Source organism: Pristis pectinata, chromosome 4 (assembly GCF_009764475.1).
Source record: "Pristis pectinata isolate sPriPec2 chromosome 4, sPriPec2.1.pri, whole genome shotgun sequence".
NCBI lineage: Eukaryota > Metazoa > Chordata > Chondrichthyes > Rhinopristiformes > Pristidae > Pristis > Pristis pectinata.
The window spans coordinates 85401620-85429541 of NC_067408.1; positions in this window are offsets into that span (position 1 = coordinate 85401620).

Here is a 27922-nt window from a genome sequence, read left to right on the forward strand (position 1 = left end):
CCCTAAGAATCTTCTCCAATAATTTTCCTATCACCGATATAAGGGTCACTGGTTTATAATTCCCTGGATTGTCCCTGTTGAACGTCTTAAAAAAAGGGAACAGCATTGGCTATTCTCCAGTTTTTGGGGACTTCACCTGTGCCAAGAGAGGATACAAAAATCTCTGTCAAGACCCCAGCAATCTCCTCCCTTTCCTCCCTCAGTACTCTGGGATAAATTCCAATTGGCCCTGGGACATCCAACCAAATGTATCTCAAGACTCTCAACACCTCCTCCATCTTAATATTGACCTACCCTAGAATATCAGCATATTCCTCCCTGATCTCACCATCATCCGTGTGCTTCTCCTTGATGAATACCAATTCAAAGTGCTCATTTAGGGCCTCACCCACTTCGTCTAGCTCCACGCATAAATTCCCCCTTTCTCCTTGAGCGGACCTACCCTTTCCCTGACATGTACACCCAGCAGTTTTGTATGCAAGTTTATGTTTTTATCCTGATCAGATCTTTGAAGCTCTTTGTAAAGATGATGCTCACACTGACCATCATGTTTCTGCTCCTACAATCTAATTCTCATTTTCACTGACTCACCCAGTGAAAATCTTGCTGACCACTGTTTCCTGGTGTTTCTCGACTATTGCTAATTCAAGCATGATGCCATGACCAAGCTGAGAATATCAGCAGAACTTTTGGATCTGGATTTGCCTGGACATTTGAATGGCTTATCTCTTTCTGCAAAATGCTCCTTACATTCTGAAGTCTGTCTCGCTATGCAGATGATGCAATTTCACCTTAAAGAAATAATTCCTGAATATAAAGGCATTGCAATCCTTTGAGAAAATACAAGGAGATGGGAAGATGTATAATGAGCTCCTACTGGCCTTCTAATGCCACTTCAGTTCCATTCTCATCTCCCACAGCCTTTCCTGTCTATCCAGTGATGATGTCAATCACATTTTCTTCCTGTAGTTATGAGCCTTTCTCAAACTCCAACTGCATATCAAATAACTGGGAGGACAAAGTAATGAATTAGTAGCGGATTCAAATGGATGGATGGTATTCCTGCTGCACAAGGCAACTTCAACCCTCAAAATGTCATATCATCATAGATCAACAATAAATATCCCAAGTAAAACAGTTCTAATTATCCTTTGCTGGTTCCCAATCCTTCAGCATTATACACGTTTTCTTTCGATCTAACAAGGATGCAGGAAAAGAAGAACAACTGATTAATTAGCAGAAATATAATTCCGAGAATTTGTCATCTTAAAGCCATACATTCCTTACTAAGAGGAGATAGGGCCTTAGTTAAAGGTGTATCTCTGACAGAGCAGCATTCCTTTAGCACTGCTCTGGAATGTCAGTTTAGATTAAAGCCAGCAATTTGATCGACATGGAGTTCAATCTCCAACTGTGCCCACAACAAACATTTTCTGCATATTGCACCTCAGCAATTGAGGTTAGGGTGATGTTGGTTCTGGAGTGAAGGCAATGTAGCTTGAACAGTTCTTATGTATTCCCTGGGAAGCTAATTGGATCTGAGGTATGGCATTACAGTGAGGAAGAATGACAAAAAGTCTGGGTTGATGCTGGTCTAGATAAAGAGCAGATATGTTCGTTAGGATTACGGTTTGCACGCCATCAAGAAGGAAACATTAGGTGGAGGTAAGTTTCTGTGACTACCAAATCTGAGGTGGATGTTCCACAGTCCCTCTCAATTGATGGATTCAAAGGCTTTAGACAGGTCAATATAGGCCATGTACAGTAGTTGGTGATGCTTGCTCCTTCCATTTCCCCTGGAGTTAATGTGTGCTGAAGACTATGTCCATTGTGCTTCTGGAAAGAATCCACATTGCAATTAAGGGAGCGGCCCTCTGGCTACTGAGATGAGGTGGTAGAGGAGGAGATCAGCAATGATTTTCCGTGTGTCAGAGAGCTGGGAGACCCCTCTGTAGTTGCTGCAGTTAGATTTCTCTCCATTCTTAAAGATGGATCTACGGAGAGAAGAAAACCACAACATCATTCATGTTTCTTATGTCTAATGTGTAAACTAGTTTAATTTACATAACACTGAGGTACGCATCAGTAGACGGTGCTGGAATGATATACAAGTGACAAAAGATAGTTTATCCTCTTCTTACTGATTTGGAGTATATGTGCTTACATAATTTTATATAAATTGTAATTAATTAACTTTAAGTAAAAGCAAACTTTGGAACCAGCCACAGAGTGAAGCATGGGATTTATGTGCAATTTTAAACTTATGAACAATTACAAGATAAAAAGATGCCTACTATTTTGTGATTTGAGAAGCAATATCTTCAATGTTTACTCAGAAGTTAGTTATAATCGTAGTAATACTACTAATTCAATTTGTTAGAATTACTGAGAATTTCCATCTTTCTTTAGTACTTGTGTGGCATTTTAAAGAGTGTATAATTGCATTTATATAAGTGGCTTATTAGATCCAAACATATCAGAGCTGGGATATTATTCAGACAAATTATATTGTGTGTTTTTATCTGCTAATAATAAGCATGTAGACTATTATTTTGGCATGGCCCAATTAAGCACCTTAAACTCTCACAAAGGGCTTTCTTCAAGGTTGCAAGCAGTGTGGAAGGACACATACAGGAGAATAGGTCCAGTTCATTAACAACCAAAGGAACCAAGGATGTATATTTTTTACTTATTAAGTTAACTGGTTGATCTCCTGTGGTGTTGATCAAGAATAAAAATTTGCATAGTATTTGCCTCTTGACAAATGAAACTCTCCCTCATTTATTCTTATTTTTGGGCCTTGCAGAGTGAGATTGCTAATTTAGTGCCAATTAGTATTAGATTGGATGTAATTTGGGGATTTCATGCTATCCTGCTGAGCTGGATTGAAAACTAGGTGCTAATCTGCCACACCATTCAACCATCTGAATAGGGAATTTAACATTTACTCCAGGCTGTCAGGAACTCACAGTTTTATGATTTGAAGCACAGATCAAACATCTATCAGCAAGCTGAGTCTTTTTGTAACTTTTAGGATTCTGCTGCAGTTAATCCAAATTAATTTTGCACTTCAGAAGTCAGAAGAGCCATCAACATTGCTAGCTGAAAGCATAAGGAATCTGTTAAAAAAACTCTACAGGATTCAGTGATACTTCATATGATATTAGTCAGGTCTGTTTGAATTTTTTTATTCAAAGCCAGCTCTGCACTCAAGTCTTGTGTAAGTGACTGGCTTTATTAAAATTTGCAGTTAGGACAGTTATATGTTGAGAAAATATTAAGATTTTTAAAAATTGTACCCATTAGGGTAACAAATATGTACATTTGTATATTCATTTTATATAATATTTATAGACTGATTGATTAATTGACATTTTCTTTGGAACTAACACACAAAATGATTTGAAACACTGTGGCAACTTGCAAATTGGTGACATGTTTCCAAGGTAAGCTTTTTTGACAATTAATGGCAATTGTAAGAGCTGTTTTGTGTTGTGGAATCACACCCTCTGGGAACAGAATGGAAACCTGCTAGAACTAATTTGTCCAGTGTTCTTAGCAATCATCAAAGTGAAGAGCCTTTCAACCTCTATCAGAGGCCCAGAGGTAAATGAGCAGAGCACTTGTTCAGACATACCGAGGCACCCAGCCTCCATGCGGCCGGGTTTTATATTGCACTTGAGCAATGCAACTGCTCTGATTGTAAAAGATTGCATGCAAATCACTTCTGCAATGCTAGAACTCCCAGCTGTGTCAGCAAAATCTTTTCCTTTAAGCATCACTTATCTTGTTGTATGACAGTCGTGATATTATTGGCTTGCCGAAACTGAGTTTAAAACACCCAATGCAACAACTTAGCTTTCAAATTCTAACTTAGTTTAATTCTTCACTTTTTTGGCTCAATTATTACATCCGCTGTAGACATTCTTAACATTGAGAAAATCAAATTTATCCCTGTAAATGGTAGTAGGCATAAAATAAGGCAGATACTGGAAATCTGAAATAAAGGCAGCAAAATTGAAAGTGCTGGGGAGTGTTTTGTGGAACGAGAAACAGTGTTAATGTTTCAGCTCAATGACTTTTCTTTTGAAGTGAGAAATGTTAGTGATGAAACATGATTTAAGCAAGTATAGAGCCAGGGGAAATGCAAAGGGCAGGATAAAACAAAATGAAAGGTCTGTGTTAGGATGGAAGGGAGGGGTGATTAAATAACAAAAGGGATGATAATACCACGGAAAAGGAAGGATAATGAAACAAGTAAAGGCACAAAGGATGGATCCATACAAGATAAAAGGTGCAGAGTCATGGCCAGAACCAGTTATCTGAAAAAATGGTGTAGTGTCTATGATATGATATTCTAGAACGTGATGTTGAGTCCAGACACGGGGACAGGCACAGTAGTGTAGCGGTTAGCGTAATGCTGTTACAGCACCAGTGACCCAGGTTCAATTCTGACTGCTGTCTGTAAGGACTTTGTACGTTCTCCCCGTGACAGCGTGGGTTCCCTCCGGGTGCTCCGGTTTTCTCCCACATTCCAAAGGCGTACAGGTTAGGAAGTTGTGGCCGGAAGCGTGGTGAGACTTTCAAGCTGCCCCCCCAGAACATTTTATGCAAAAGATGTATTTCACTGTGTGTTTTGATGTACATGTGACTGATAAAGAAATCTTATAAACATTTGCAAAATAGATAATTAAGAAGTCTGCTGTTCCTTGAGTTTCCATTAAACTTCACCAGGATTTGTGCAAAAGGCCGCAGTGAGGTCAACTTGGAAATGAGTTGCAGAATTAAAAACAAATGATTGAAAGCTCAGGGTTAGTTTGCAAAGCAACCATCCAATTTGCATTTGCTCTCCGCAGAGAAGAAGAGTGAATATTGTGAACAGTGCTTTCACCTGAAATGAATACTTTGGGCCCTGGATGGTGAGCAGGAAGGTCAAAGAGTCATTCAGCACAGAAACAGGCCCTTCTGCCCACTGACTCCACACCAACCCTCAAACACCCTTTTACACTAATCCTACATTAATCTCAATTTTTCTTCTCCCTACATTGTCATCAAGATTCTACCACTCACACTGGGGACAATTTAGAGTAGCCAATTAACCTACCAATTTGCATGTCTTTGGGGTGTAGGAGGAAACCGAAGTACCCAGATGAAAGCACCCAGATGGTCACAGCAAGAATGTGCAAACTCCGCACAAACAGCACCTGAGGTCAGGATCAAACCCAGGCCTCTGGCACTGCAAGGCAGCAGCTCTACTACCTGTGCCACTGTGCCAGTTATGTTGCAATCTGCATTGAATATGTTGGAGCTGACAAATGGGATGTGGCTGTGGAAGTGAATGTTAGTAGATACTTGACCAAACAGGAGAAAAATAAAGGTGAACAAGGTAAAAGAACCTCTTCAGTTTGAGCATTCACACAAAAGTCATGGCAGTGAATTAAGCTAATATGAAAGCAAAATAACATGGAGGTTGGAAATCTGAAATAAAAATGTTGAAATTCTCAGCAGGTCAGGCACAAACTGTAGAGAGAGTAACAGAGTTCATGCTTCAGTTCAGCAATCTCTCATTGGAGTTGCAGAAAGGTTGGAGACGCAATAGTTTTTGAGAAATTAACTGAAAATGGCTAATTTATCTGTGAAGCACTAGCAGTTATCACCCTGACTATCATATTATTTACTGTCTGATGAGCCTTTTTAGCATTGTGAATGTTCTTTTTAACTGCTGGAAATGATAAACCATGAGTAGCTTCGATAGGACAAATTGGATTCAGATTTTATGTTATCCCAATGCCATGTAAAGAACTCAATTTGTACTATTTAAAAAATTTTCCCACCTCGTGGCAGATGAGCAGATGAAATGATCCACAATATAAACCAGCCAGGAATGCCATCCAGACTCCATCAATGCCTCTGTCCTCCTGTTGTCTTCTGGTTGTGATGGACACCTGAGTCAGGAGGACAAGACCATCCCCTTCAACCAGCAAGAAATGAACTCAACAAACTACCCACAGCAGACCATAGACCACACACTGAAGAAAGGTGGGGCCAAATGAAAGGATACAAGAGAGACAGAGGGTGATTGAAAAAGAGTTAGAGGAGGTTAAATGGAGAGAGGGACTGAAGAAGAAAAATGCAGGTTATGGGGAGGATTGAGAGGGTAGGAGGGATATGATGCTTGGAGCAAATGCATTTGTGTGTGCGTGTGCGTGTGCGTGTGTGTGTGTGTGTGTGTCTGTGTGCGAGAGAGAGAAAGAGAGAGAAAGAAAAAGAGTGTTTGAACATGCTTACAAGTGCCTATGCACGTTCCACCTACAAGTGAGTGTTACTGCACATGCAGCAGAATGTGGTTTCCAGCTATCTTGGACCCCATTGTCAGTAGGTCATGACCTCAGATTGTCAAGCCCATGTGGTAGCTCCTGTTCAACAACTATCTCACTTTAAAAGGAACAGAACATTAGCGACTTCCACTCCAAAGTATCTGGCACATCAAAACCCTCCAGCACAGAGCTGAAAGTTTCTCTGCTGTTATACCCTGGAAAGTCAGACACTTTGGCATCATCATTGCAGCCATGAGTGAGATATTACAGGCTGGAGATGGCCAGCTCAAAGATTGTCTTCATTGAGCGGGTTTACCCATAAACAATGAGTAAGTTTGCCACCTCAGTGACTACCCCTATGGGAAAGTAAATGTCTTATTACCTCCTGACTCACCCCAAAATGGAACTAGCCTGCTAAGGTCATCGGCACATGTGCTCAACCCTGGATAAGGACAAGGAGGAGTTCCACTACAATCCCAAGAAAGCTCTCGGCACCTGACCAGCACAAGACAAACTGATCCTCCTGGACGACTTAAATGGAGGATCAGGAAAGTCAATCCTCCATCAAGGGGTAAATGGCAAGTGTGGATTAAGGAAAGTTAATACCAATTGAGTCCTTCTTGTAATGAAGTGCATGGAGCATGGCCTTATCATAACCAACACCCTGTTTCATCAGAGAGACAAGTACTGTACACTTAGGTGCCGGTACTTGTTAGATTACCTTGTTGTCAACATAAGTGACTGCAAGGATGTGGGCATCGCCTGTGGTACAGCAGGTACTGGGCGGACTAGTCGTTACCTTATCTGCTCTATCTTCATCATCCTGCCCCAAAGCAATGCCAGAAACAGAGTGTCCACAGCACCATAATTTGCACATCTGAAGTGAGTCTTGGCTTCTTCGTCACAAAACACCAGGACTGGTTTGATGAGAATGAACAGAAGGTCTGGGAGCTAATTAACCACAAGCACAAGGAGTGCTTGGATCAGAAACTCCACCATGCCTGAAGAGGAAAGAAACATCTCTACAGGCACCTGAAAGCTGCGGTCCAAAATAAAACTCGTGAACTACAGAATAGAGAGTGGATGGAAAGAACTGAGGGGTTACATCAGCTCACTAGAATCATGAAATGCGTAGATTCTTCAGTGCTGTCAGGGACGTCTTTCACTCAAAAACCCGAGGACCCACCTTGCTGAGAGCCAAGAGTGGAGGTGAATTTACCAAGGACAGAGGAATAGTCAGCACTCTCTGGAAGGAGCTTTTCAAAAAACCACACAGTTATGACTCTGTCCTTGACATGAGGGTCCTTAACTCTATCCAACAGCAAACCATCCGGACTGCCACTATCCCAGACTGCGAAGAAATCAGTAAGGCCATGTACCAGCTGAAGAACAACAAGTTTGTGGGAACAGATAGTATTCTTGTTCCAAAACTTGATGGAGACAAATTCACACCCTCATCCCCCATATCTGAGGAGAAGAACACATATCAGGGAACAAACGCATGTCGTAACTGTGAGTATCTTCAAGAAAGGAGGTAAATCCAATTGCAGTAACTACAGTGGAAAAAAAAGTCAATGCCACTGTCTTTCTCATCTGCCCCTTCTCACTCAATGGCCCAAGGCCCAGTGAGGATTCTGTCGATCCAGAGGCTCAAAGGACATTAACTTCATTGCATGTCAACTCTAAGAGGGATGCAGGAAGCAACTTCAACCACAATACATGGTCTAAATTAACCTCACAAAAGCTTTTGACTTCATTAAAAGAGGGAATGTGAAACATTCTTCTGAAATTAGGTTAAAATTTGATTAAACATTATATCAGCTACATCACGCAAACAAGCCATGATCTTAATCAATGGATCCACAATGTACACAAAAACAATGTAGAACGATATCAGGTGAGGTTGCATCGTCATCTCAGCAATTTTTTTCAGCTGTACTGCACATTAGTCCCAAAAAAATCCCTGCTGGAGTGGAGCTAATCTACAGGATAATAAGAGACTGTTCAACATACATTGCTTCCACTCCAGAACCAAAGTCATGCCAACCTCAGTCATGGAGCTGCAGTATGCAGATAAGGCCAGCATCTGTGCACTTTGGACATTGAGCACGAAGTCATCACCAACTCATTGACTGATGTACATGAGAGAATGACCTTACATTAAACATCCACAAAACTAAAGTTCTCTCCATTCAGCTTCTCTGTACAACTATTTCCCTAACAATAAAGTTCCATGCCACTTTTCATATTGTAGGAGTCACCTGTCAACTAAAGCAGACAAGATAAAATTCACCATCACCTTCAGTGACCATCTGAAAGACTATTTGAAAATCAAAACCTCGAACCCACAAGCTCATGGTTAAACAGCAGCAGTCATCCTCACCCTCCTATACACTTCTGAGACTGCCTAAAGTGGGCACCTCAAAATATTTGAAAGGTACTACCAATGTTGTCTCTGCAAAGTCCTCCAAATCCGTGGGCAGGATAGGTAGGCTGAGGCTCTAATTATATTCAATTGACTCCACTGGGTGGATCATGTTACTTAAATGCACATTTCCAGAGTTGAAGGCAGTGCTCTCTTCCAAGCCCCATCACAGCAAGAGATTACAAGGTGGACGGAGGAAATAGTGGAAGGATGCTCCCAAGGTCTCAAATGCTGCACTCTCATCCACACCTCAGTCTCCTCTGGTTTGTTATTTCATTGTATTCCAGGCTGGCCTCCCTCTTTCAACACTCATAACTGTAATGTTGGACAATACAGTGCTGCAGGTACATCATTAACTCATACCACGTCCCTTGCACTGACATACGTTGCTTTTTGGTGGAGGAATGCTTCAGTTTTAAAATTTTCATTCTTGATTTCAGATTTTCAGTGACCCTTGCTCTCTCCATGAATGTGGGCCAACGACCCTGTGAGTTCAGAATCAGGTTTATTATCACTGACAGATGTTGTGAAATTTGTTGTTTATCGGCAGCAGTACAGTGCAAGACAAAAACTACTGTAAGTTACAAAAATAAATAAACAGCGCAAAAGAGGAATAATGAGGTGGTGTTCATGGGTTCATGGACCATTCAGAAATCTGATGGCAGAGGGGAAAAAGCGGTTCCTGAAACATTGAGTGTGAGTCTTCAGGCTCCTGTACCTCCTCCCCGATGGTAGTAACGTGAAGAGGGCATGCCCTGGGTGGTGAGGGTCCTTAATGATGGATGCCGCCTTCTTGAGGCGCCGCCTCTTGAAGACATCCTCGATGATGGGAAGGGTTGTGCCCGTGATGGAGCTGGCTGAGTCTACAACCCTCTGCAGCCTCTTTCGATCCTGTGCATTGGAGCCTCCATACCAGGCGGTGATGCAACCAGTCAGAATGCTCTCCACCATACGTTTATAGAAATTTGCAAGAGTCTTTGGTGACGTACCAAATCTCCCCAACTCCTAATGAAGTAGAGCCACTGGCGTGCCTTCTTTTTGATTGCATCAATGTGTTGGGCCCAAGATAGATCTTCTGAGATGTTGATGCCCAGGAACTTGAAGCTGCTCACCCTTTCCACCATTGACCCTTCAATGAGGACTGGTGTGTGTTCTCCTGACTTCCCCTTCCTGAAATCCATAATCAATTCCTTGGTCTTGCTGACGTTGAGTGCGAGGTTGTTAGAGCGACACCACTCAACCAGCCAATCCATCTCACTCCTGTACACCTTCTCATCGCCATCTGAGATTCTGCCAACAAGAGTGGTGTCATCGATGGCATTTGAGCTACCTGCACTCCTCCAATTCTTCTCTCTTGTGCATCTCCAGTTTTAATCAATCTACCACCCAAGGCAGTGCCTTCAGGTGGCCAATTCTACAATTTTGTCCCCAAACCTCCATGCTTTCCTGCCTCCTTTGAAATGCACTTAAAATAGAACTCTTTGGCCACCTGCCCTCCTGTTGTCGCTTGGAGCAAATATTGCTTGGGGAAGTTTTACTACATGAGTGCCACTACACAAATGGAAGTAATTATAGCTGCTGCTACTGCTGGAACCAGATTTTCATTTTCAGATTTGGGGAAAAAAAGCTAATTCAAACACTCAAACATTCATTATAGGTTTTCAATTCACATTTACTGGATTATTAATCCAGGTCTCTGGATTACTAGTCAAATAACATACGTTATGCTACTCTATCCATAATATAATTGAATGTACGGATTTAGAATTTTGGTGGGCCTTATCAGTACTGAATACTTATGAAATTTCATTGTCACATTTTTAATTAAAGTTGATCTATTATTTAACACTACATTCCTTGGCCTTTTAAAATGGTAAAGGATATGTATTCCGTATGTCACCAGGAGGCCAGAAGAGAAAGGCATAAAAAAAGAACAACTGAAAGGAGAGAGGAATAATTTACAACAGAAGGAGAAGGAGTGATCTAATTGAGACAAAATTATAGATACATTGAGAGAAAGCAAGTAACTTGATATCTAGGGGAAGACCAATGAAAACAAAGGTGACCAGTGGTATGCTTGTACTTAAATTAGCCATTGAACAATATTGTTGTTCAATAGCTAATTTAAGTATAAGCAGACCATTGGTCTAACCTCCAGGGGAGCCAAATTATACACAGATAGAAGAAAGATATGACCTTGCGAAGCTCTCTGGATAATCTTTGAGGGAAAACATTTGTAAATTATTCCATATGTTGTCTGTTGAAGAGTTCAATGAGCTAAATCTATTTATGCCAAGGAAAGGTATCTTCAGTCTCCCCTTTATTGGCTGGCTCATATCCCTCAGGACCCATTACCAACTCTAGTCGAACACTTAAAAATCTATCAACAGATAAAGAATTAAATACAGTTAGAACCCAGCTCAAAACAAGCATGAAGTCTTTGCCCTATTGACATGGGAAGAAATTCTTTCCCATTTAACTAGGCGATGTTGATTTGTATTTTGATTATTTCTACTCCCAGGTTCAATTTATAATTTCATTTCCAGAGTATTTGGAAAAGGAAACATGAAATAAATTATTATTCTAATATCAATAATTACTTGCCTTTATAAATCTGCCTTTATCAAGAAAATTGAACAAAGCTGAAGTTATTTTGGCTTGCATTAATCAGACTTAAGTAGGCATTGAGTAAAAGCAGGTTTAGGAAGTGTGACACCAAGCTTCATAAAATGTGGCAAATTAATGGAGGATCTTAAAGGACAAGGGAGAAGTGGAAGCAGAAGGATTGAAAAAGAAATTCCAAACTGTGAACCGCAGGAGATTATTGAAGATCTGGCTGCCAATTTTAGGGTGAAGGAATTTTGGGATGAACAAAGAGCTGAGATGGAGAAATTGAGAGTATAAAATTAGATCTTATTTTCCCTAAAAGGATCCGCTGCCTACTAAGTTGCAGGGTAGATCTAAACACACCAAAGGGGTGCCTATCATTATATTGTTGTTGTTCTATTTTAGGTGGCCAATGTTCTAGGCTTAAATTAAGACTCAAACAAAATACCATAATGAAAGTTCCTGCAGTGATTTAGGATGAATTAAGGAAACTGACTTGTACCAGTGCTTAACTAATCAATTCATTGCAGCATATCAAGGAGAATGACTTGAACACAAATCTTTTATGTTGTCCTTAAAGAGATCCTCATCTCCATGAAGTTAAGTTTTGACTCTCATTTTCAGGTGCTTATTGTGTGAGGATTGTAATGTTTTAGAAGCAATTTAAAATCAACCATTTGGAAGGAGAGCAAGTATTATTGCCTGCATGGTCATTGCTGCTGTGGGTGTTTTATGGAAGAGAGAATCCACAGACCTAAGTTGCTTGAGGAGAAGGTGAGGTGAGATAGGGGTGTGTGTTGGTGGGTGGAGGATTATCATGTGGGAGTCTACAAGAAGCCCTTTATCACAAAACTCTTCAGTTAACCTGATTGGGAACTAATGGCTCAGGTCCCAGTGCTTCAGAAAGAAGACAAGCATGGGGCTGTGCCAATTGTGCAGGAACCAATGCCAAGGTCTGGTATATATTATCATTTGAAGAACAAAGTGCTGGGAATATTCAGCAAGTTCAGCAGCATCTCTGAAGTGAGAATTAATATTGTCCTGAAGCACTGACTCTATTTCTTTCTCCATAGATGCTGCCTGACCTGCTGAGTATTTTCAACTATTTCTGTTTTAGTTTCAAATTTCTAGAATCAACAGTATTTTACTTGTACAGTTTCCTGTTGAGCATACTTTAACCAGCTTGTCAATGTCGCACAGAATTATGGTGAGTTAAAGGGTATGTCCCATGAGTTCAGATCTGTGAAACTATGCAAGAGGTAATATACCATTTGAAACATTGGCCTGGATTCTGTTGAGAGGGATCTGACCCCTAAACCAGCTGCTGAATGACATCAGTATCATATAGTTACCTTGTCTGCCTCTGAGAAGGTACTTCGTCTGAAACATGCTTAAGCTGAGCGGTGAGATTTGACATCAGGAAAAGCCTCACACAATATAACTGAGATATGTCAGGGCAAATAAGTCCTGGGCACAAAACTCCTCTTATAAGATTTTGACTTGTCATCTATGTTGTCAATGTTTATTCCTTCTGAATATCCCTGACATTCAGTAAGAATGCCCCTGACATTCATAAACATTTGTAAACTACTAAAACATAATAAACAATTCAAATATTTGTATTTTAACCTGATTGGGAATATTAATTTAAAATATTAAAATATTTTTTAAAATAAAATTTGAGTAAAACACATAACAATTTTAATTAATTAAAAACATTACTGCAAACGCAATTAATTTTTAAAAGGGCTGTAACTATTTTGTTTCTTACTTTCATTCTTCACTGCAAGAAAATTCTGCTTTGAAATGAGTAAGTTTGTGGAGTCTCCTCCAAGTCCAACCTGCTGCAGGATCAGGGAGCAGATTCTGCAGTGCAAATGCTGGGAAATTCCAGCAAGTTTCTGCTCCACCTCTTTGGCCAATGAGATCCAGTCTTCCACACTCCACAGGAACTTTATGAAATTGCTGGCAAATTCAACAAAACATGGGCCATGCTGTTTCTGTCTTTCAAATACTCTCGGCTTCTCTTGTTCCAGAACGAGTGAGTTTTCGACTGATCAGCTGATAAGTTAAAACCAGAACAAGATTTTGATTTTTGGACCCATTCAGCAATGATTGTGTCATAACGTCCATCTCGCAGAAGATGCCAGAGAAACAGAGGACTGCAGATGCTGGAATCTAGATGAAAAACACGATGATGCTGGAGGAACTCAGGCAGCATCTGTGGAAAAAAGCTTTTCTCCACAGATGCTGCCTGGCCTGCTGAGCTCCTCCAACATCATTGGGTTTTTCATTCTCGCAGAGGATGAGGTTGGTTTCTTGTCACCATCTTTTATTCCTAATTTTTGAAAATGCATCTTTATACATATAATACGGAATAAAAGTATCTGCATTGTCTTCATACATCAATTAGAAATGTATGATTTTAAATGATTTTCTCATACATAAGCAGACACAAAATTAATTTTGTTCAGGTTATTGGGAAGTGTAAACTTTGCAAATACCTTTCATGAATATTTGCATTCCAGTTTTAGTTAATGTACTTTGCATGAATTTCAGTTCAGAAGCTCCAGCGCTACCAATAATTTGACTGAGTGATTAAATGAGTCTTTGGACCAATGTAACTGCAGAAAAGTTCACCATATTTTTCCCTTCCAATGATAGTCCAATGGAATTTATTAAGCCAATAATAACTACAAGTTTGTGTGACCCACTGGGAACTTTCGGCATGGAGTCTGAGCACTGAACAGGACCCAAGAATAAGGGAATAGACCATATCACAGGCACCTCATCTTCAATCACAAGCTGATATTACTTATCCAATCCACTAGCTAAAATTAATAGATTAAGTCTTCAAGGCAAATGAAGGTGGATGAACTGATGTTATAGCCTTAAACAGAAACAGAAACAGAAACAGAGAAGGGCAGGACTGGCAGCTCAATGTTCCAGGATATAATGCTACAGGTGTGACAGAGGTGCAGGTAAGTGAGGAAGGGGTGTTGCCTTCTTTATAAAGAAAGACATAACAGCAGTGCTCAGAGAAAACATCTTTGGAGGGTCATCCATTGAGGCCGCATGGGTAGAACTTAGGAATGAGAAAGGGAGGGTCACTCTAGTGGGGCTGTATTATAGACCTCCAGTAGTCAGCAGGAACTTGAGGAGCAAGTGTGCAGAGAAATTGCTCATAGTTTTAAGAATAACAAGGTTATACTAGTGGGAGATTTTAATTTCCCTGGTATTGACTGAGCCACCCAGAGTGTTAAGGGCCTGGACAGGGTGGAATTTGTGAAATGTGTGCAGGAACGTTTCCTGAGTCAATATATAGAGGGACCAACTTGGAGGGTGCAATACTGGACCTCATCTTGGGGAACAAGGCAGGGTAGGTAATAGAGGTGGCAGTCAGGGAGCACTTTGGCTCGAGTGACCATAATTCTATTAGTTTTAAGATAGTGACGGAAAAGGATAGGACAGGTCCACAGGTTAGGGCCCTAAACTGGAGCAGGGCTAACTTTGAAGGAATTAGGCAGGATCTATCAGAGGTCGATTGGGTGAGTCTATTTGAACAGAAAGGAACGAATGGCAAGTGGGAGGCTTTTAAAAGTATGATATCAAGAGTCCAGGACCAGCATGTTACTGTTAAGGTGAAGGGTAAACCTGGCAAGTTTAGGGAACCCTGACTGACAAGAGATATTGAGGCGTTGGTCAAGAAAAGGAAGGAAGTATATATTCAGTTTAGGAGGTCAGGGATGACTGAATCCCTTGGTGACTATCAGAAGATTAAGAATACACTTAAGAGGGAAATCAGGAGGGCAAAGAGAGTGTATGAGATGGATCTGGCAGATGAGGTTAAGGAAAATCCCAAGAGGTTCTATAGATATATTAGGAGTAAAAGGGTGGCTAGAGAGAGAGCAGTTCCTCTTAAAGATCAGCAGGGCTGCCTATGTCTCAAGCCACAGGAGATGGATGGAATTTTTAACAAATACTGTGTATCTCCTCAGTGTTTACTGAAGAGAAAATCATGGTTGCTCAAGAGATAAGGGAAATAAGTGGGGATGTTTTGGAAGACAGTCATATTACCAAGGAGGAGGTATTTGCAGCCTTTCAGTGCATTAAGGTGGATAAATCCCCAAGGCCTGACTGGGTGCATCCTTGGACTTTGTGGGAGGCCAGACAAGAAATTGCAGGGGCCCTTGTGGAGATATTTGCTTCATTGTTAGCCACTGGTGAAGGTCCCAAAGACTGGAAGATGGCTAACGGCGTTCCATTGTTTCAGAAGGGTAGCAAGGACAAGCCAGGGAGCTACAGGCTGGTCAGCCTGATATCAGTGGTGGGGTAGTTACTGGAGGGAATTCACAGGGACAGGATCTACTGGCATTTGGATAGACAGACTCTGACTGGGAAGTTGTGTTTGATGAATCTTTTAGAGTTCTTTGAAGAGGTAACCAAAAGGTAAGTGAAGGTAGAGCAGTGGTTGTTGTCAATTTGGACTTTAGCAAGGCCTTCGAGGTCCCTCATAGTAGGCTGGTCTGGAATGTTAGGTCCCATGGAATCCAAGGAGAGCTAGTTAGGTGCATTCAAAATTGGTTCAGAGGTGGGAAGCAGAGGGTGGTGGTTGAAAGTTGTTTCTTGGAATAAAGACCGGTAACTAGTGGTATGTTGCAGGGGTCAGTTTTGGGACCCTTGTTATTTGTTATTTATATAAATGATTAAAATAACTTGTGAATGCTCAAGGCTTGATCAGCAAGTTTGCAGATGACATGAAATTAGGAGGTGTTGTTGATAGTGAAGAAAGTTATCCTAGATTACAGGGGGATCTCGATCAGTTAGGGAAGTGGGCCGAGGAGTAACAAATGGATTTCAATAAAGATAAGTGTGAGGTGATGCATTTTGGAAAGTCAAACCAGCACATGACTTATACTATGAATGGTAGGGCACAAGGGAGTGCAATGGAACAGAGGGACCTAGGAGTACAAGTGCACAGTTCATTGAAAGGGGTATCACAGGTAGACAGAGTGGTGAAAAAGGCACTTAGCATGCTGGCCTTCGTCAGTCAGGGCAATGAGTATAGGAGTTGGGACATTATGTTGCAGTTGTATAGGTCATTGGTGAGGCCACACTTGGAGTACTGTGTACAGTTTTGGTCACCCTGTTATAGGAAATACATGGTTAAACTGGGGAGAGTGCAGAAGAGATTTATGAGGATATTGCAAGCACTAAAGGGCCTGAGTTCTAGGGAGAGGTTGGCCAGGCTATTCCTTGGAACGTAGGAGAATTAGCGGCGACCTTATTGAATTTTTTAAAATTATGAGAAGCATAGATAAGGTGGATGGTAACTGTCTTTTCCCCAGGGTTTGGGAGTCCAAAACCAGGGGGCACAGGTTTAGGGTGAGAGGGGGAAAATTTAAAAGGGACTGGAGGGGCAAATTTGTCACCCAGAGGGTGGTGAGTATATGGAATGAGCTGCCGGAGGAAGTGGTTGAGGCAGGTACAATAGTATCATTTAAGAAGCACTTGGGTAGGTACATGGAGGGGAGGGGACTAGAGGTATATGGGCCGAACGCAGGGAATTGGGACTAGCTGGATGCACAACGTGGTCAGCATGGACTCGTTGGGCCAAAGCGCCTGTATCCGTGCTGTATTGCTCTACGACTCTAAATCAATTTTCTGTGTCCAAATTTATTCACTCTGAAATCTGACACCCTATACTGGGTGAGCTGTAAATCTCACCAATTAAATATTGGAAAGACCAAAGCTAATACCTTCAGTCAATTCCACATATTCTATCCCTTAGCCTCTGTTCCATCCCTCTCCCTGACATCTGATCAAAATTTATCCAAACTATTCCCAACCTTGATGTCATGTTTGACCCCAAGATAAACTTTGGGCCATTTATCCCAGGCATCACTGAGGCCTCCTGGTGTTGTCTGTTTAATATCTGCCAAGTCCTCCCTCACCTTTAAAAATGAAAAGAACTGCAGGTGTTGAAATTCTGAAATAAGAACAGAAAATGGCCAAATCACTCAGTAGGTCAGACAGCATCTGTGGAAAGAGAAACAAAGTTAATGTTTCCAGTCTCAGACCCATCATCAGAACTCCCTCGCCTTGTTCTTTTCTACTGAAACCCTCACCCATGCTCTTGCTTTGCTGTGTTTAAGATGCAACAGTAAGTAAAAGTAGTAGCGGTTAGCGTAACACTATTACAGCGCCAGCGACCCAGGTTCAATTCCGGCTGCTGTCTGTAAGGAGTTTGTACATTCTCCCTGTGTGTTTGCATGGGTTTCCTCTGGGTGCTCTGGTTTCCTCTCACATTCTAAAGACGTATGGGTAAGGAAGTTGTGTTAGGAAGGCATGCTGTGTTGGTGCCAGAAGCGTGGCAACACTTGCGGGCTGCCCCCAAGAACACTTTACACAAAAGATGCATTTCGCTGTGTGTTTCGATGTACATGTGATGAATAAAGATATCTTATTTTATCTTATCTTACCATGGAGTAAGCTGATTTTTAAAAATAAAAAAAACCTTCTGCCTCTTGTAATCACAATGCCCTGTCTCTTCTAGACATCAGACTGTCCTTAAGTAGTGAAAGTCACTTGCAATATTAGAGCTCCATTTCTTGAGCAGTATTGAGCAGTGCAGAAAGTCCTGGCTACACACAGCAATGGAGGTCCAGTATTGCAAATGACTATCATTGCTTCAGGGTAGTCATTTCGAAGAGCAGACAGCAATGCCTCCAGTGCAATGGATGGGTATGTGTTAATCCCCACATTCACTTTCACATGTTAGCAAATTTCTCACCGTTATCTTCTAAATGAGCCTGCATCTTTAATAATTAAGCATTGCTGGGTCAATGAAATTTTAAATTTTGTATTATATTTTAAATTATCCTTCCCTAAAATAATCTATTCTGAACTCAATGAATACCCATTTTTTCAAATGAAATGATTCCAAGGTATCTTGACTAACATGAAGTCTTTTGGATACCAGTTAAGATTTTCAAAATTTATTCCAATTATTTCAGTATATTTTAAGATTTTGTAAATTTAAGTGAGCAAGAATCAATAGCTTGTCTATTTGGTAAAGTGTTCAATAAGTTCACAGGCAAAGGAAAAGAAATATGAATCAAATACATTATCAGCTTGGAACTGAATTACAGTAAGTGCTTCCATTGTACTGGAGAAACAAATGTGGTGTTGACCTCCTCCATGTCTTCTTTTCTCTGAATCTGGGTGTATTTCTTCAGGGCTTCCTCCTCTCTCCTGTAGATGCAGCATCTCTCACTCTCTCACTCTCTCTCTCTCTCTCTCACTCTCTCTCACACTCTCTCTCTCTCTCCCTCACACTCTCACCACCAAGATCCTCAGTGTACTGTCTGAAAACTTTGGTCCTGGTATGCTTATATGAAAATATTTGCTCAAAGAATCAAGCACAAGCTAACTGTTGAAAAAATTGCCACCGCTTCTTGCAGCCACAATACGCCTCCCCTTAAAGAGATGCCAGCTCTCTTTAAGTAGCCCTGACCAACAGCAATATTAAGGCCCCCAATGTCCTGCCATTGTCGGGCACTGGCTCCTTCAGCAAACATTAAAAATAACAAATAACACAAATATTACTCTGCTGCCTGCAGCTCAATGAACAGGCATGGGTTAATCACGTGATATGATCTCCATACCTGCTTTTAATGTTAGACAATTGTGTTTTAAATGAGACTATATCTTTAAAATTTAAACAGAGATGGAAGTAAATGAAATTTTAAATTTTATATTACATTTTAAATTACCCTTACCCAAAATAATCTATTCTTAACTCAACCAATAACAGGTTTTCAAGTGAAATGCATCACAAGTGTTTCAACCAACTCAAATTCATTAGCAAACCACTGACCAGGGTACATTCTTCACAATTCATTCAAATTATATGAAAACTTAAGTCAGTGATAATTAATTGCTTGTGTTATTAAACTATCTCAGAAATATAGTAACTGCATGAAAATTACACAGGATGCCATTTTCACAAAGTTACTGGTGAAAATAAAGCAGCAGTAGAGAGATCTGCAATTCATAGTTTATCTCCTACAAGATGCCAACTGGTTTGGGCATTAATAATAACATCAAAATCTGGTCCAATGCGAATTAGTACAGCTCTATCCATTTGTTCTTGCAAGAACATTTATTCCAGTTCAAACCCTAATTAGGTTTAAAGTTTAAAATGCAGAGGATCAGGGAAATAGAATGGATCACACTTGCTTTTGATGAGGCCGAAACTAAAAATGCATCGTAACTAAGTACTACCCAAGGAAGCACTGGAGAGGGTGCAGAGGAGATTCACCAGGATGTTGCCTGGGATGGAGCAGTCCAGTTATGAGGAGAGACTGGAGAGGCTAGGGAATTTTTTTCCCCTGGAGTAGAGGTAGAGGGGATATGATTAAGGTGTATAAAATTATAAGAGGTATAGATGGGGTAACCTGCGAGAAACTTTTCTCCTCATCAGAGAGGTAGATAGAACTAGAGAACATAGATTTAGAGTAAGGGGTAGGAGATTTAGAGGGGATATGAGTCGGGACCTTTCTTGCCCAGACAGTTATGAGTACTTGGGATGCTCCCCTGAGAAGGTTGGTGGAAGCAGAGTCGCTGGCAGCATTTAACAAGTGTCTAAATGAGCAACTGAATCTCCCAGGCATAGAAGGCTAAGGGTCAAGTGCTGGAAGGTGGGATTAATAAGGATGCGTGCCTACTGGTCAGTATGAATGTAGTGGGCCCAGAGGCCCGTTTCCATGCTACATGACTCTGTGACTCCAAACCACCAATAAATATTTAAAGATTTGAAAATGTCAGATAGTCTTTTCCAGTTAAACCATGAGGGTTAAACCTTCAGAAGTTGTCTCCTGACCATCTGCAGAAATGTTGGAAAAAATTCATAGAAAACTGGACAAACAGAGCAACAGAGAGAGAAAATTTTATAATCAAAGTTGTTGTTTATTCTTGCAGCTACTCTGGAGCGGCCAAGGCACCTGACTGACTCGGGCAGGAGCTTTAGGGATTTACATACATCAGAGCCCTACAGTGTGGGTCTAACTGCAAACCCCTCTTGGAATGCGCTGGGTAAGCAGCCTGTTGTGGATGTTCTGCTCAATAAAAGGTATTAAACCCAAAATGGAAGAACTCCAAGGTCATGTAAAAATCCCATTAGGGTAAGTTTAGCCTTTGAGTGTCTCCCCATCTTTCACATTTCCACAAATCTCCGGGACACTGCCATGCCCCCTGAAAGTCTGCCACAAGGTTGGTGGTGGGGGATGTACTCTGGGCTTCTCAAATTTACATCAGACTGGTGATATGCTACGACTCACCCATTTATGTGAGTAACTTGACAGCATCTTTCAAATGAGGCCTGGTACACAACCTGATTATCTGCCGGCAAATACCCAGTAGTTAGAAGTTACTATCAGGTTATTAAGGGCTTAGAGAGTACAGGAGAGTTCCTCAACACTCCTGTTTTGTAGTCACCAACCCAGTTCCCATTTTGTATGTCCCTGAAACCTTCCCAAAACATTTTACACAATATTTCAAATTACGTTATCATATTGCCATCCAGGCTATACAATGCTGCAGCTAGAAAGCTGTCTCTCGGCACCCATTTATGAGAGATTGCTTTTCACCCCATTAAAAAGAGGTTTTGCCATTAAAATGGACCAGAGGTCTGCCTGTACACTTGGTCAGTGATTGTTCAGGAATTGTAAGTCCCCCTGAGCATTCCATGTCAGGTAATCGCCAACATGGAAATTCAACCTTATGGTAAGCATCTTGAAGAAAATAAGTATAATACTCATATATATTACTCATAACAAAATCATATACAAATATTTAATACTACCATAAAATTTAAACATGTTTTGCTACTTTATTGCAGGTGTTAATCTGTTAAAGATAAACAGGTTAACATCTGTATAACTGGGACAAAATAATGACAGTAAGCTGTTGTACATTGCTATCTCACATGACAGTCTCTTGGTTGACAAAAAGAGGTTGGAATAAATAATCTGAACACATTTTTTAAGAGGTTTTATGACATTTTACAGAATAATGTCCTTTTTTTAATCATAGCATATATCAGAATCATGTGTTTCGGAATTAACATTAACCAGTAGAAATGGCAAGTTATATAGTAATATTTATAAAGGTAATATTTATAAATATTTATATTTATTTATAATTTAAAATATTTATATATACACTAAATTGCATTACATTTTCTATGAAAATAAAAGGGGTGGAATTGGTTTTGTCAGTACAAAAGTCATTGGATGGAGTGTAAAACAGATTGCCTATTTGCTTTTGCTTGTTTTTCACTGCTGCTGAAGACCAATCTCACTCCTAATATGTAAATATTTTATTGAGGTCAAAACAAAGGATACTATCACAGCTCTTAGAAAAAAGCTAGCATTAAAGTGTGGGAAGAGAAACGTCCACTGAAATGAGCAAATTTTTTTTAATACTTTAATTTACTCTATGAGTCATAGAGTTTGAAAATCAACAAAATATTTCAATTATTCTGAAAGCTTCACATGCATCTAACAGATTTCTCATCTTGGTTCACGTACGGTACATCACATCAGCAGCCAGAACGCTTCTTGTGTTTTGAACTGTGATGTATTCAGCCTGTAGCCCTTTGTAATGATGCATAGCACCATGGATTCCAGTCTGTGTTCCGCAGCTGCCTGCTTTGATTCTGTTTATTGCTTGTCAAAGAATATTTAGTTGAATCATTTGCATCTTTGATATACACTAAATTGCATTTTAGGGTCAAGGCTCTTACAGGTCATTCATGGAGACATTCTACCCACCACTAAACTAAGTTAAACTCACACTTCATTTAAAATCTTGCCTTTTATCCCTGCCTTATTTTCTCTGTGATTGGCGTGGGTTGCATTTTGCATATTTGAATACTTAGGCAGGATTTTTAAATGGTTCTGTTTTTAGAAAAAAGTGTATAATATAAGAAAATAATACTGCTGGAAGAATTCAGCAAATCAAGCAGCATCTGCAGAGGTAAAGGAATGGTTGACAGATGCTGCTTGACACACTGCATTTTTCAACAGTTTGTTTCTTTGCTTCAGATTCCAGCGTCTGCAGTCTCTTGTGTCGCTATGGTGTATGACATAAATTCTGCTTATAACACATGCAAATTCCACACATACCTGTGTGACATTTTGTCAGGCTGGAGTCTTAAAGGGGACCACTCCTGAAAATAATGGGGCAGTTTCAGGTGGGCTAATGCTAAAGATGCTGGGATGGACATTGAAGGAACCTTTCTGACTCCAGAGTGGATATTGTAGCAGTGGAGAGGGACAATGGAGCAATCGAAGAAATAGAATGTTTTACTGACAAAATTGAGAGAGATCTGATGTATCTGAGTTGAATCAGTCATTGTCTTCTGTGGCAAATGCCCCAACATTGGTGAAGGAGATCATGAGTGTGTTTTTCCCAGGCTGAAGCCCCTCTGCTTCTTGTCACAAATTTGCTCTTCATTGTTGCAATAGTGACAACAAACACGTGTTCTACATGGACTGACAGCACTGCTGATGCTCAGTGACTTCCTTCCTTGGGTGCTTGAAATAAATCAAGTATTTATTAAATCCACTCTTATTGTCATTCTGGTATGAACTAAAGAAATTGGAACGTTACTTCCACTGTTGTTCCTCACATAAATAATGTTTATAAAATACAGAAATTTGAATATGTTTATATAATGGTTTGGAATAAAAGTAATCATTAAGCCATATATTTGAGAGTACTGTTCAAATAAACAGCAAGGACAACATGTAACAGTTTAAAAAGTCAGTGTAGGTTCCTTCAGCTAAGGAAACCTCAGATAAGGCAGTAAGTACCACCAAAAAGTACAATAGAAGGCAATGTGGTCTTAATGTGTATCTTTGAAAGACTTGCCCATAACTGTTATGTTCTCTGTTGCCTGTTTCACTCCCAAAGCAGGAACCATTCATTGAACAAACTGATTACTCAATTGATTTTTATTTGAATAATTTAATTTTCAGTTATTACTAGAAAAATAAACTTTAATAAATTCAATAGAGCCTTAAGTGTGGCAGGGATGGTCTGTGAGATGAGAGCATAAGATTTAGGAGCAGGAATAGACCATCTGGCTTTTTGAATCTTCCTCATCTTTCATTAGGATCAGCACTATCCCTGTATCCCTTTATTCCCAGAAATCTACCCATAGATAGTCATAGGTTATAAGTTATAATATCTTTATTAGTCACATATACATCAAAACACAATGTAAAATGCATCTTTTGCATAGGGTGCTCTGTGGACAGCCCACAAGTGTCGCTAGCCTTCCGGTGCCAACATAGCACGCCCACGGCTTCATAATCCGTATGTCTTTTGGAATGTGGGAGGAAACCAGAGCATCCAGAGGAAACCCACACAGACAAGGGGAGGACGTACAAACTCCTTACAGATAGCGGCCGGAATTGAACCTGGGTTGCTGACACTGTAATAGTGTTACGCTAACCACTACACTACTGTGCCTGCCCATGAACAGGCAGGGAATGGAGGGATATGGATCATGTGCAAGTAAATGGAATCAATTTAAATTGACATCATGATAGCCACATACATCATGGGCCGAAGGGCCTGTTCCTGTGCTGTACTATATTCTATGTTCCATCCTGTAATAGCGTTACGTTAACTGCTACACTACACTACCTTGCCTGCCCATAAAAGAGATATAGCGCAGAAACAGGCTCTTCAAACACCAAGTCTGTGATGACCATTAACCTCCACTTACACTAATCCTACACAAAAGGCATTATTTATTCTCCCAGTTCTCCTCAGCCCTCTCCAGATTCTACCACTCATCTACACACTCGGGGCAATTTACAAGGGCCGATTACCCTACCAACCCACACATCTTTGGGAGGTGAGAGGAAACTGCAGCATCTATAAAAACCCTTGTACTCACAGGACAAGCATGCAAACTCCACACAGACAGGAGCCAAGGTCCGTCTTGAACCCAGATCTCTAGCACTTCGAGGCAGTGGCTGTAATGGTTATGCCACAGTGCTGCCTGATCTCTGTTTTGAATGATAACAATGAGAGTCTCCACAGTCCATTGAGATAGAGAACTCCACCACCCACTGAGTAAAGAAATTTCTCTTCATCACAGTCCTAAACTGCCAACCCTTTATTCTCAAACTGTGTCCACTGGCCAGGGGAATCACCCTCCCTGCATCATCTGTAAACCCTGTAAGAATATTACAAATGTCAATAAGTTCTGCTGCATTCCATCAACTTGTGCAGCCATGGAAGTATTCCTTCCTTAGACAGCCCCTTGAGGATGACTCCTTCCACTTCAGTTCTCTGGGCTCTGTTGCTGATGAGGCCATTGTGGGATCCACAGATGGGACAGGTGATTGAGCAGGTTGGGTAGTTTGGGGGTGATGTGCTCTCCCCTAATCTACCTTGGCCTACTGCCTGTTCCTGACAAAGAGCAAATGATGAGTGGCAAGAGTGCAGAAAGTCCAGACTCCCTGAAAACCATAACATGCGTAGACTCCTCATCACTGTCAAGGCCATCTCAGGTTCAAGTCTCCCAGGCCGACCCTGTTGAGGGTCAAGAATAGAACAAACTTATCAAGCATAAGCCAGCACCCATGGGACGGCACAATGGTTCTCTCCCTGACATGTCCTTCTTCATCTTACTCCAAGCTACCCAGTCCAACCTAACCACCATCTCTGACAAGGAACAACTAGGAGCAGGCGGTATTCCTGCTGAAGTTCTACAATCTGGCAGAAGGGAACTTCATACATGAATTTATAGTTTCATCTACATCTAGGAGGTCAGCCAAGGGAAGTCATGGGCACTGTGTTGGAGCATCAGGACTGACAAAAGCAGACTGAAGGCATGCAGAGGGCTACTTGGTTGTTACTTATATGCAATATGATTTGTTTGGATTGATACATTTGACTTACAATGTCTAGTTTGTACTGTAGTTTATAAATGTATTATGGGCGAGTGGGAAATCTGATGGGCAGTAGGAGAAGCAAAATAATGATTGGGACTGTTAGGCTTGGGCTGGCATTTTATCTTATTACCGCAAGATATGCTATTCATTTAGTAAGGAGTTGTGGAGGTTGCCTCTACCTATCATCTTCCTCTCCATGGCTCTCAGCTGCTCGCTCTACAGTTGGTGGTTAGACTATTGAACATAGCGGTGAGGGTGTACAATATGAAGTAGTCCACCACACTCTGTAACCTGCACTGTTGCCAACAGAAACCATTTGGGCAGCCCACTGTTGGTGGTCAGTATGCTTGGCACATCCTGTGTGCCAGCATGGCTTGTATAATGCAACTGTACTTGCAATTTGCACACTGGAGTCATGAGTCATGTCATCAGCTTTGTCATCCAATGGCCTCTGCTAGGCTGGTAGTAATGGCTCCAATCCAGCAGCATGACTGTGTTGTGTTGATCCGTGATTCACTTCCTGCCAGCACTCAACGTTTGGACACTGGGGGAGGGGAATCCATTCAGTTGTGGTACAGCTCAGAGTTTGTCTGCAGTGCCCACAAAACAACATGCATACAGTTAATGGCCTTGCATCATGGGAAACCTGTACTCCAGGTCAAGTCAGGCAAGAGGGAATAAAATGTTCTCTGATTGCTTTGAACAATGAGTCACTGTGACCTTTTAATGCAACAATGCAGAGAAAACTAGGATATTCAGTTAGAAGCAGGCCACTCAATGCATTAAGTTCGTGCCAGAATTTCCTCCCATCTTTCTTCACTTAAATCTATTAGTATAACCCTCCATTCTCTTCTCCCTCATTTGATTTTCCAGGTTCCTCTTAAATGCATTTGCACTTGTTCCAAACAGTCAATTCACTGCAGATGAGATTTATTATTTATCATTTAAATGGCATAAACATATGAGAGTTAGAAATTTTAAAATTTATTATTAATTACCTAAATGTGTAGCCCTTTTTTAACTGCCAATCATTGATGTTGAGTTCTTCTGTAAAGTAGTGGAAAGCATGTCAAAGAACGAGTTGAAATGAGGTACCTGTGAAAATGGGATAAAGCAGTGCAACTTCAGCTTACAAATAATGTAAAGCTATCCAGGAATATATGGTGACACCAAATTATGCCTAAAGTTGCTTGGTGGTATTGCAGTAGTGCATGAGTCCCGGCATACATTCTCGAAGTTACTTAATCATCTTCATTTGTTGAGTGAATTTCATATATATCAGATTTTCATCGGACATCCTTCATGTACAAAAAATGGACAAATATTGTAAATATTGATTATAGATGTTGAAACAAAGGCATTTCAGACAATATCAACATTATTGTTACTTATTTTCATTTATCCCAGCACCACATTAAATTATAGAACATTGTTTCACTTATAAGTTCCTGCAAGCAGTTAATAAGCAAACTGAGAGGTTGGAGATGTTCTTAAGTCCCTGGGGAATATGGGCCTATTATAAGATGCTGAATTTTGCAGTAACAAAATTTAAATTGAGAACTGGAGTAATTTATGAACAAAATATCCATTGAGATATTATGGTAAATAAATTATTCAAATATTAATTTTTAGATGTCATCCAGAACTAGGATATTAATAGCATAAGTAAAGGATTAAAAGAATGAGTGCACCTGGCTGTAAAAGATTAGTTCTGTTAAATTTGTCCCACACTGAGATATTGTGTAATATTTATGTCTAAAGTCATGCATCAACATGTCTGTCTGTAACAGCTGATAGAAGTAATAAACACAGTAAACCATTTTTTGTGTAAGTGGTCTTCGATGCAACATTTAGCCTTAAGCCTATTTCATGATAAATAATACAATGTCATGGGCAATTTCTGGGCAGCATACCAGGTCTTGGCATTTCTTTTTACAAGAATTGATGTTGGATGCCTGATTGAATTATATAACCACTGGAATACATTAATAACATACATTAATCAAAGTGTATAATGTTTAAGCAATAAAGAGCACTGCTGCGTTATATTCTTCTCACCGATGAAAGCATTTAATTTAAAGATGCTATGTTCCATTTTTTGAACTAATAAGCATTTTTTAAACATGTTGTTTCCTTATAATGATTAGAAGTGAACAACAGAATATTTTTAATCTTTTAATATGAGAAGATAGGTGGTAAATTGGAAAATAGCTCTGTATTATCCAGATTATTCAAAGATATTTCAAGTTTTAACCAACGTAGTTATCTACAAATAAAATCAAATGATAACTAAAGGTTTGTAATGATTTAATATTTTCTTCTTGATGGAATTACCAATAATGCTGAAATAAATGCATTTTTGGGTATTGCTGGTATGTTTGGATATTAATAGACAACATCTATCGTATAAACATTTACACCTCAAAGCCGAACAATTCTAATCGACTTCTAGATCTATTGCACATGCAATGCATTTAGGACCAGGAACACAACGTGATTAATTGGCTTATGTAAGTACAGGTGCGTAGCTGTAAAATTTATGGAGTTGGGGAAGGAGTGGCAAGTGATGAAGGGGATGTAAGAAGATAAACTGGAGA